The sequence below is a fragment of the Somniosus microcephalus genome, chromosome 9 (assembly GCF_052327205.1).
Source record: "Somniosus microcephalus isolate GS21.2 chromosome 9, FLI_Smic_1.0, whole genome shotgun sequence".
Lineage (NCBI taxonomy): Eukaryota > Metazoa > Chordata > Chondrichthyes > Squaliformes > Somniosidae > Somniosus > Somniosus microcephalus.
Window position 1 is genome coordinate 156014219 of NC_140995.1, and position 12069 is coordinate 156026287.

The window sequence follows — 12069 nt, forward strand, 5'->3', positions numbered from 1 at the left end:
GTGGTGTCAGGATGGGGGTGGGTCAGCTGGTTTCTGGGTTCCAGTCCCGCCCCCAGCTGCCTCCACTCTACAGATGTGATTTTCCCTTGCTTGGCCTTGTTAAGCCCACCCTGCGGGCTTACCGGCCAATTAACAGGAAGCGGGTCTGATGACGTCATATGATGACACATCATCTGACGGTTTCCTTAAAAGGACCATGCACAATTTTATTTTGACAGTTGATTTTTCAGTGTTTGACAGCATTGAGGTGCTGAAAACACTGACAATCACTGCACAAAGGTGAACTCTTGCACCCAGGCTCTCCAATGACTCCCTCCATATGCTTATGGAGGGAGTCACAGTACGCAGGGAGGTTCTCTTCCCTTCCAAGGGTGGAAGAGACCTCCCCAGGACACCAACTTACCTTGCACCTCCAACCAACCCTCTCTATCTACTTTATCACTTCCCCATCTCACTAGCCACCCCTCACACTCAGCCTCATTCTACTGCAAGCATACCAACTAACAACACACAAGAGTGGGCACTTGAGAGGTTTAGCCAATGTCCATGTGACGTTTCTGGTAATGTGTTGTCACACAGTGAAATTTCCTTTTCAAAAAGTGCCCCTTATTGGACAGATCTGAGCACACATTGAGAAGTGTCTTATGGAGTTCCAGTGATTGTTCAGTCATAACCCCCCCCCCCCTGCTATAGTGATGTGTTGACTTGGACATTAAAGGGATGCTTCACGGTGCTGGTGTGGGATGGTGTCAACCTGGTGCATCATATGGCAGCCAGGGTTTACAGCATCAAGTGAAGAAAGTCTGGCCAGGGTGATGCCATCACTGGCCTCCCGGCCAGCAATTTTGTCAGGGGCTAATGCCCTGTGTCCAGTGCAGCATCAGGTGATGGCGGCGAAGGTTGGTGATGAGTTTGGTGATGTTGGTGTTGGGGATGATTGTGGAAGGATTCGGTGGACCAAGGTCTGGTTGTTTCACTGGCTCTGATGTTGCTGCAATAGATGGCAGCTGCAGGTGAGATGACAGAAGCGATCTGTCACTGGTGAGAGAGGTTCTCCAAATGAAGTAGCACTGGACATAGAGTTGGATTTAAAAACTTGTAAGATAAAGAAATCTGTATATGTATTAAAAATGCAGCAGCCAACATTTCCTTTGCTCTGAAACTCACCATCTGCAACACGACATCCTCGACAGCACTTTTGCAGCTTTCATCTTTACACAAGCATCAGACCAGACTCACAACACGTCAGGTTGAGCTGGCGTGTTCCCCGAACAGCGGGTAACCAGTGGGGGAGAAGGTAAAATTACAAGTAAGCCTCAAAAGACTCTTAAATTGGCTCTTAACAAGCCATTTAAGTGCCAGAATTGTCTCCCCCACCACTTGGTGTCAGGTCAGTTCTGCGCTGACAGACCCGACACCTGGGGGACTCGAGTGGAGGCGGATTGACAGCGGTTTTCCTACCCGCTGTCAATCATTGTGATTTTGACAGCGGTCCCACCTCCAAACCCACACTCTGAGTGCCGGCAAAATTCCGGCCACTCTCTCTCACTCTCTTATTCATTCATTCACGTACTTACTCAGTCTCACTGATTCATTCATTCACTCTCTCTCCCAGTAACTCATCCTTTTACTTTCATACTAACTTACTCTCTCACCCATGCTCACAGTCACTCATTCTTGTATGCTCACTTTCATATTCACTCACTCACAGTCAAGCTCACATACTCACACATTCTGTTGCACACTCTCACTCTCTCAGTACTGCGCCTCCTTTACCCAAGGGAGGGGGGAACTGTATCCTGATTCCAGAGTGTGAGGGGATTGTACCCCTACCTCAAGGTGTGATGGGAATTGTACTCCTTATCATTTTCTCTCTCTCTGTGTCCTAACCCCTCTCCCTCACTGACTTGATCACACTCCCTCCTTGCCCTTTCTATGGAACCCCAGACACCGACCCCTACACTCACTAGCAGCACACTATCAGGAGCCCGAAAGTGAAAGTCTGTCCCCGGAATGAATGACTAAAGTTTGTCCAGAACTCGAAGGCTGGAGCTTCTGCCCGAGGCGGACTCCCACTAACTTCTGCAGCAGGGCCCGAGTGTCTATGATTTTCTTTTCTTTATCAGAGGCATATAATTTTTCTTAAACAATATAAAGGCAGACTGCCTATTTAATATAATATGACAACAAACCAGCAGAAAAGTGCAATAACCTTCCTGATTGTTCTTGGTGCTATATCTTATTTTATTAATTCCTGGGATGTGGGCGTCACTGGCAAGGCCAACATTTATTGCCAATCCCTAATTGCCCTGGAGAAGGTGGTGGTGAGCCGTCTCTTGAACCGCTGTAGTCCATGTGGTGAAGGTACTCCCACAGTGCTGTTAGGGAGGGAGTTCCAAGATTTTGACCCAGCGACGATGAAGGAACAGCAATATATTTCCAAGTCAGGATGGTGTGTAACATGGAGGGGAACTTGCAGGTGATGGTGTTCCCATGCGCCTGCTGCCCTTGTCTTTCTAGGTGGTCGAGGTCGTGGGTTTGGGAGGTGCTGGCTAAGAAGCCTTGGTGTAAAATTCGCAAAATTTGTGCATTTCCCCGAAGGTTATTATCGATAAAAGGGACCTTGCGTGGACATTTCTTTAGAAATTAAAAAGGGTATCCAAGATGGCGTCTGTGCCTCGTGGCAGAAAGCCTGCGGGTCTCCAAAATGGATTCTGCAGCCCAAGCAGTTTGAGGGAAATCGAAACTAAGGCTGCAGGTTTCCTGTGAAAAGTACTTTGTGATTTGGGACCCAGACAAACTGTGAATTATGTATTAGGCCGAATTAGAGGCAGATCTGAATTCAATGAGGCCTACAGTTTAAGCCATCAAACAGTCTGCATACATAATCGGAAACAGATTAAACACATCCATTGAGGCTGGACAAGCCCATCAAGGACTTTCAGGACAATATGAGTCAACTATCGGGCCGGTAGATGCAATTACCGGCCATCTAAAAACCCATCAGTATAGATTGCTACCATTATTTTAACTAGCCCGCCAAAATCAAAACAAAGAACTAACCTGATTTGGCGGGCAGATAAGGTTTTTCGACGAAGGTATAATTGAAGGCCCCCAGGTAGCATGGGTAGGTCGTTGGAAGAAGAAGAAGAAGAAGACTGCTGCTCGGCTGCTGTCGGTATTGCCACTCCCCGGTCCTTCGGCCCCTCGCCCTTGTGGTTGCCGCTCTTTCCCCCGTCCCGCGCTTACCCCCTGACCTTTGCCCATGCCCCCTCCAACTCCATCTGGACTCGCCCCGACACCGGGTCGGGCGAACATGGGCAATTCAGGCCAGGCGAAGCGGGACGTGATGAGGGGAGGAGGAAGGCCACCCGGGGAAGGCCAACTGAGGGTAGGCTTTGGGCCTTCAGCCTCAGCCGACCTGCGAGTATCTTCATGCAAACTCAAGCTGTCGGCGAAGAATCATCCCTGCAAGGTAAAGTACCCAAGCAGAGACTGTAACTTTGGGGTACTCGAACCTGGACAACGCCCTTGCAGCACCCGGAGCCCACGTGACGACGGCAGGTTCCAGAGAGCACCAAGAGCGAACCCCGAACACAACCGCTGTTTTAAGTCTAACAAACCCTTTTGATTGGTGAGCATGAATTCTGACCCCTCATAGATTAACCTAGTTAGGTGTAGGGGGTGGGATAAGGATAAGGGGATTGTTAAGATAGTTGTTTGCCCTCGATGTGCCGTGTGTTCCCCATTCCCTGTATAAGTATATACAGGTAGACTACCCTTTATCCGGACTTCCGAAAACCGAAACCCTCTAAAAACCGAAGGTTTTTTCGTTCAGCGTAAGTCGTGCGTACGAACGAAAAAACCTTTGGTTTTTAGAGGGTTCCGGTTTCGGAAGTTCGGATAAAGGGTAAGTCGTGCGCACGACCCCCCGCCGACCCCCCCGGCCCCGACAACCGCCGGCCCTGCCAGCCTCGACAACCGACGACCCCCCCGCGGACCCCGCCGGCCCCGACAACCGCCGACCCCGCCAGCCCCGACAAACGCCGACCCCCCCGCGGACCCCGCCGGCCCCGACAACCGCCGATCCCCCCCGCCGACCCCCCCCGCGGACCCCGCGGACCCCGACAACCGCCGACCCCGCCAGCCCCGACAACCGCCGACCCCCCCGCGGACCCCGCCGGCCCCGACAACCGCCGATCCCCCCCGCCGACCCCCCCGCGGACCCCGCGGACCCCGACAACCGCCGACCCCGCCAGCCCCGACAACCGCCGACCCCCCCGCGGACCCCGCCGGCCCCGACAACCGCCGACCCCGCCGGCCCCGACAACCGCCGACCCCGCCAGCCCCGACAACCACCGACCCCCCCACGGACCCCGCCGGCCCCGACAACCGCCGACCCCCCCGCAGACCCCGCCGGCCCCGACCCCCGCCGACCCCGACTGACTTACGCTGAGCGTCAGCGTAAGTCGTGCGCACGACCCCCCGCCGACCCCCCCGCGGACCCCCGCCGACCCCCCCGCGGACCCCCGCCGACCCACCTTCCGAAATCCGAAATTCTCCTTTATCCGAAACTCGGCTGGTCCCGAGGTTTTCGGATAAAGGATAGTCTACCTGTAGTATTATTATGACTCTCTTGTAATTTTTGCCTGTAGAAGTGTACACTAATAATTTTCCATAAGATTGTATCAAGTTTTTCCTCTTCAATAAAATCTTGGTTTTGTTTGCATCCAACCACCTCTCTACTCGAGTTTTCTCTGTATCGTTACCTGTATCTAAATCCGATGTCAAAAACCCAGGGGGCGAGCGATTCGAACCGCTCAAGGAAGGTAGTCAGAGGCAAAGCTGACTGACCCGAACACGCCTGTGGACAAACCCCCTACATTGGTGAATTGCTGCAGTGCCTCTTGAAGATGGTATACACTGCAGCCATGGTGCGCTGGTGGTGGAGGGAGTGAAGGTGGTGGATGGGGTGCCAATCAAGCAGGCTGCTTTGTTCTGGATGATGTCGAGCTTCTTGAGTGTTAGAGCTGCACTCATCCAGGCAAGTGGAGAGTATTCCATCACACTCCTGACTTGTGCCTTGTAGATGCTGGAAAGGCTTTGGGGAGTCAGGTGGTGAGACACTCGCCGTAGAATACCCAGCCTCTGACCTGCTCTTGTTGCCACAGTATTTATTTGGCTGGTCCAGATAAATTTCTGGTCAATGGTGAACCCCAGGATGTTGATGGTGGCGGATTTGGTGATGGTAATGCCGTTGAATGTCAAGGGGCAGTGGTTAGACTCTCAATTGTTGGAGATAGTCATTGCCTGGCACTTGTGTGGCACAAATGTTACTTGCCACTTATCAGCCCAAGCCTGAATGCTGTCCAGGTCTTGCTGCATGCAGGCATGGACTGCTTCATTATCTGAGGAGTTGCAAATGGAACTGAACACTGTGCAGTCATCAGCGAACATCCCCACTTCTGACCTTATGATGGAGGGAAGGTCATTGATGAAGCAGCTGAAGATGGTTGGGCCTCAGCACTGCCCTGAGGAACTCCTGTAGCAATGTCCTGGGGTTATATTGCATGTCAGCGTGTTCCATAGAGCATAGATGTCCTTTCACTGGATCCGCTCAGAGCCCCATGCAATTGCCCAGGTTGCACGGCCCTATCGCCGCCCCTGATTCCGTCCACCCCATAAATAGCCTGGCATTGAAATGAAGGTGGGACAAGCTGACACCACTTGCCAGATTACCTGAGGCTCCCTCCTCCTCAGCACCCAATAAAATAAATGCCAGAAAGATGGGCGAGTATAAGTGGGACCTAATCCTTGGCCTGGATTTGAAACACCAGAAATAAAGTCAACTGACTTATAAAGGGGGGCGATTTCTACAGTTTTAATTTTGTTTACACCAGTCATGCCAGCCTCTGCCTCCAGCAGCTGCCTGGCACTGCATTTTGCAGCCAACTAACCCCCCCCGCCCTTTCTAGTGGGTGCCCAAGATGTGCCCATTGTGGTGCAAGCACCCGCCTGATTTATTTAAATTTGATTCCCCGGAGGGATCAGGAGCGTAGGTTACCAGTTCAGCGGAATGAAGGAATTTCGGCCCCTACCTGTACAACAACAATCTGGTAAACAACATTCAACATGACTCAAAAATGGAAGGTCCTGTCTGACCAACTTCCTTGACTTCTTTGAGGTAATGATAAGCCAAGTGGACTGTGATACACCTTACAAAACAATGTATCCACATTTCCAAAAGACATTTCATAAAGTTCCATATGAAAGACTAACTCAAAGCTGTGGGGATTCAGGATAAACCCTGGGAATGGTTAAGAAATCGACTGTAGGCTAACAATAAGTAATAATAATAACAATAAGTACGCATTACAGGAGTGATGTCAGACCGAATGGAGGTAATGAGTGGTGTCCCAGGGCTCAGGGTTGGAGCCACTACTGTTTCTAGTTTAAATAAATGACTTGGATTCAGAATCTCGATACAAAGTGGTTACATTTTCAATGATACCAAACTGGGACAGGGAGTGGAATTGGAAGAGGCATCTCAGAAATTACAGAATGAGGTTGAAAGTTTGTAAATTGTTGGAACAATGGCAGATGCAATTAAATCGAGACAGGTACAAAGTTCTGCACATAGGAAAATAAAAACTAAACGGTACAATTACTCCATGAATTATATTGACATCACTAACTCAGGGAGGATGAGCAACCTGGCCACAGCACCGTGGAGCAGGGGGCCATTCAAGTGGGGGGAGTTAAAAGAAATGTTGTAGTGATAGGGGATAGTATCGTTAGGGGGATAGATAGAGTTCTTTGCAGCCGAGAGCGAGAGTCCCGAAGGCTGTGTTGCCTACCCGGTGCCAGGGTTAAGGACATCTCCTCTGGGCTGGAGAGAAACTTGGAGCGGGAGGGGGAGGATCCAGTTGTCGTGGTCCATGTTGGTACCAACGACATAGATAGGACAAGGAAGGAGGTTCTGCTGAGGGAGTTTGAGCAGCTAGGGGCCAAATTAAAAAGCAGAACCACAAGGGTAATAATCTCTGGATTATTACCTGAGCCACGAGCGAATTTGGCTAGGACAAATAAAATTAGAGAGTTAAATGCGTGGCTCAAAGGCTGGTGTGGGAGAAATGGGTTTTGCTTCCTGGGACACTGGCACCAGTACTGGGGCAGGAGGGAGCTGTTCCGTCGGGACGGGCTTCACTTGGCCAGTGCTGGGGCTAGAGTCCTGGCGGATCATATAACTAGGGCTGTAGAGAGGGCTTTAAACTAACTAGTTGGGAGGAGGTTCCTAGAGAGCAAATAATAAAAATGACAACAGAGAAGGTCATAGACTTAGGTAGCAGTGGGGAAATTAAAAACCAGAGCGTGTCAGGAAGGGGCAGAAGGTATGGAGTAAAAGGTAAAGTAATAAAAAGGGCAAAAGCAGGAACTAAGTGTCACAGAACATCTTTGAAAGTTCTCTATCTGAATGCACGTAGCATTCGTAACAAAATAGACGAGTTAATGGCACAAATAACTACATATGGGTATGATCTTGTGGCCATTACAGAAACATGGCTGCAGGGTGACAATGCCTGGGAATTAAACATACCAGGTTATTTAACGATCAGGAAGGACAGGCAGGAAGGAAGGGGAGGTGGGGTGGCTATGTTAATAAAGGAAGGAATCACTGTAATACAGAGAAATGATATTGGGTCAAAAGATCTGGATAATGAAACAGTTTGGGTGGAGGTAAGGAATAATAAGGGGAAAAAAACACTAGTGGGCGTAGTCTATAGGCCTCCGAACAGTGGCAACTCTGTTGGACTGAGTTTCAATCAGGAAATAGTTGAGGCTTGTAATAAGGGAACATCTATAATTATGGGGGATTTTAACTATCATATTAATTGGACAAATCAAATTGGGCAGGGCTGCCTTGAGGATGAGTTCATTGAATGTATTAGGGATGGCTTTCTTGAGCAGTATGTAACTGAACCGACCAGGGGGCAAGCAACCTTAGATCTGGTCCTGTGTAACGAGACGGGATTAATTAAAAATGTCCTAGTAAAGGATCCCCTTGGAATGAGTGACCATAACATGGTTGAATTCCATATTCAATTAGAGGGTGAGAAGGTTGGATCTCAAACAAGCGTGCTAAGCTTGAATAAAGGAGACTATGAAGGTATGAGAGCAGAATTGAGTAGAGTGGATTGGGAAAATAGATTAAAGGTTAAGACGATACATGATCAGTGGTGTACATTTAAGGAGTTATTTTACAACTTCCAAAAAAAATATATTCCACTGAGAAGAAAAGGGTGTAAAAGAAAAGACAGCCATCCGTGGCTAAGTAAAGAAATTAAGGATAGTATTCGACTAAAAACAAGGGCATATAAGGTAGTCAAATCTAGTGGGAGGATAGAGGATTGGGAAAACTTTAAAAGACAGCAAAAAATAACAAAAAGATTGATTAAGAAAGGGAAGATAGATTATGAAAGTAAATTAGCAAAAAATATAAAAACAGATAGTAAGAGTTTTTATAGTTATATAAAAAGAAAAAGGGTGACTAAAGTAAATGTTGGTCCCTTAGAGGATGAGACCAGGAAATTAATGGTGGGAAATATGGAGATGGCAAAAACACTGAATGAATATTTTACATCAGTCTTTACAGTAGAAGACACTAAGAATATCCCAACACTGGACAAACAGGGGGCTAAGGGGGGGAGGAGCTAAACACGATCAAAATCATGAAGGAAGTGGTACTCGGTAAAATAATGGGACTCAAGGCGGAGAAATCACCTGGACCTGATGGCTTACATCCTAGGGTCTTGAGGGAAGTGGCGGTAGGGATTGTGGATGCATTGGTAATAATTTTCCAAAACTCCCTGGACTCGGCAAAGGTCCCAGCAGACTGGAAAACTGCAAATGTAACACCCTTATTTAAAAAGGGCAGTAGACAGAAGGCTGGAAACTATAGACCGGTTAGCCTAACATCTGTGGTAGGTAAAATTTTGGAGTCCATTATTAAGGAGACAGTAACAGGACATTTGGATAATCATAATTTAATAGGACAAAGTCAGCATGGTTTTATGAAGGGGAAGTCATGTTTAAGAAATTTGCTGGAGTTCTTTAAGGAAGTAACGTATAGGGTGGATAAAGGGGAACCAGTGGACGTAGTGTATTTAGACTTCCAAAAGGCATTTGACAAGGGGCCACACAAAAGATTATTGCTTAAGATAAAAGTTCACGGGATTGGGGGTAATACTCTGGCATGGATAGAGGATTGGCTATCTAACAGAAGGCAGAGATTTGGGATAAATGGTTCATTCTCAGACTGGCAATCAGTAACTAGTGGTGTTCCGCAGGGGTCAGTGCTGGGTCCCCAACTCTTTACAATCTATATTAACGATTTGGAGGAGGGGACCAAGTGTAACATATCAAAGTTTGCAGATGATACTAAGATGGGAGGGAAAGTAGTGAGTGAGGAGGAGATAAAAAACCTGCAAGGGGACATAGACAGGCTAAGTAAATGGGCTGAGATTTGGCAGATGGAATACAATACTGGAAAGTGTGAGGTTATGCACTTTGGCAGGAAGAATCGTAGAGCAAGCTATTATCTTAATGGCAAGAAACTGGAAAGTACTGAAGTACAAAGGGATCTGGGGGTCCTGGCGCATGAAACTCAAAAGGTTAGTATGCAGGTGCAGCAAGTGATTAAGAAGGCCAATGGAATGTTGGCTTTCATTGCTAGGGGGATAGAATATAAAAATAGGGAGGTATTGCTTCAGTTGTACAAGGTATTGGTGAGACCGCACCTGGAATACTGCGTACAGTTTTGGTGTCCATACTTAAGAAAGGACATACTTGCTCTCGAGTCAGTACAAAGAAGGTTCACTCGGTTAATCCCGGGGATGAGGGGATGGACATATGAGGAGAGGTTGAGTAGATTGGGACTCTACTCATTGGAGTTCAGAAGAATGAGAGGCGATTGTAAAGTCTGTGGGTTGTTTAGTTAATTAATACACAGACTCCAAGAGTAACTTAAAACAGGACTTTACTATTTGAAGGTCAGGGCGAATCTGCCAAATAATCCTGACACAGCACTTATATACCGGAGTGGTCACCGTCGGTATTACAGTATACAGAAGCCAACAAAGTAGTGCCACACCTAAAATAGTTCTCTTAAAGGTGAACAGTTACATACAATGGTTTTCTTAAAGGTAGACAGAGACATACACTACAATCCTCCCTTTTTAGCTTACAACATACTTAGTCCCCCATTAAACATAACGGCCTAGAAATTGAGTGCCCTTAGCGCCGATTTTGCGGCGCTAGAGGGCCTAGCGCTGCAATTGGTGCCGGCGCCGAAATTGCCTGGGGCCCTTCCGCCGCGGTAGACCGGTAGCGCTGCGCCGGCACCGATGACGTCATCGGTGTGCGCAGCGTCCCGGTTGCCGTGGTAACCCGGCCCCAAGCCGAAATTCAGTTGCGGCCGCCTCGCCAGTGGCAGCCGCAACTAAGACTCCGGCAAACGAGTGCTGCCGGAGTCTGCGCCGGCGCTTTAAGGAGGCGCAGCGGCCGGCCGCTTTCCAGCCGGCCGCCTGCCCGCAGCTCCCTCCCCGGACTTCTCCCCCCCCCCCCCGGAACAGATGCAAGCCCGGCACTTGTCCGAGGTGCCGGGCTCATTTTTGAGGAGATTTGCGCGGGCCGCGGCCGGGTGCAGGCAGCTCCTCCTTAACGGAAGGAGGAGGCCTGCACTTCCCCAGCCTGCCGCACCGCATCGGGTGCCGCAGCGCCGGAATTGCGGCGCGAAACGGCAGTTAGCGCCCTTTTCCAGGCGCTAAGACCCTTCAGTAGCGCCGGCAGCCGTTTGGGCGTGGCGCCACTGAATTTTTGGCGCGCGCAGGGGACTTAGCGCCGGCACTAACTTCCGGCGCTAAAGCCCTGGCTAAGCCAAAACTCAATTTCTAGGCCAACATATATTCAACTTCATGTAAAACAATTCACAGGTATAATCTATGCGGGAAACAGTTTACAGATTCAGTCTCTGCGGGAACAGTTCACAGATTCAGTCTCTGGTCTTGACTCGGTCCGAACAACATCTCTGTGGTGTAGCCGGTTCACATTGCTAGCGTGACTCATCCAATAGTCTTTCCCTTGACTTAACAGCTTGAACTTCCATCCTGCTGAACCAGCAGTGCTGACTTTTACAAACAGCTGGACTCCCTTGGTAATTTTTCCTACTTGCCAACTGATTTGGCTCCCTTCGTAGGGCCCACGTACATGATCTGGTAGAAGTGATAATGATTTAGATGGTTATCATTTTCTGCTTCGTCTTTTTCTTTTCTGCTTCTTGGAGACTCTCGGGGCTCCCTTATCAGCTGCCAGCTGTAGCGCCACCATCTCCCTATGTTCCTTAGACTTTAAGTGCTTCATCCTGATTTCTGCACTTTGGGAGTTTTCATCACAAGCTGGGCAGACCAAGTCCTCGTAATATTCCGTGTCACTCAACAGGTCATGGTAATATTCGGTGTCGTCCTGAACTAGTCTAGCGAGAGGGCCTGCTACTTCTTCCTTACCCAACCGGACGTTAGCCAACTGTTGTTCCCTCCCTAGACATCTTTCCTGAAGAGACTTCTTCATGCGTTCATATTCATCCCGCTCTTCCTGGGTTTCCTGCCAATCCTTCACTAATGACCTCATTTGTGATTCCAATACTTCCCCTTCCATCGGGGATTGATTGATCGGGCTATTCAATCCTTGTACTGGAGCAGCTGTTTCAACATTCTGTAGTTCACATTGACGTGATTCAGCGTACATTCGACAGCCCCGTAAAATCTGTGTTGCAACCTCAACTATTCCCCAAACTTTTGAGAGCTCCGAACCCCTTCCCTTTGAAGATTGAAGCTCGTGTTCAAATGGTTCCCCTTGCAGAGTCTTGTCTCTCAGCATATGAAGGAGTTGGCTGACCGTTAACTCTTCTACGGGGACCCTGTGGATCAGAGTCTTCTCCATTTCATCCACCTTTTCCTCCAATGCTTTCACCTTTTTTTCCTCTTGTACTTTGGCTTTAAGCGCTCGGAGAAG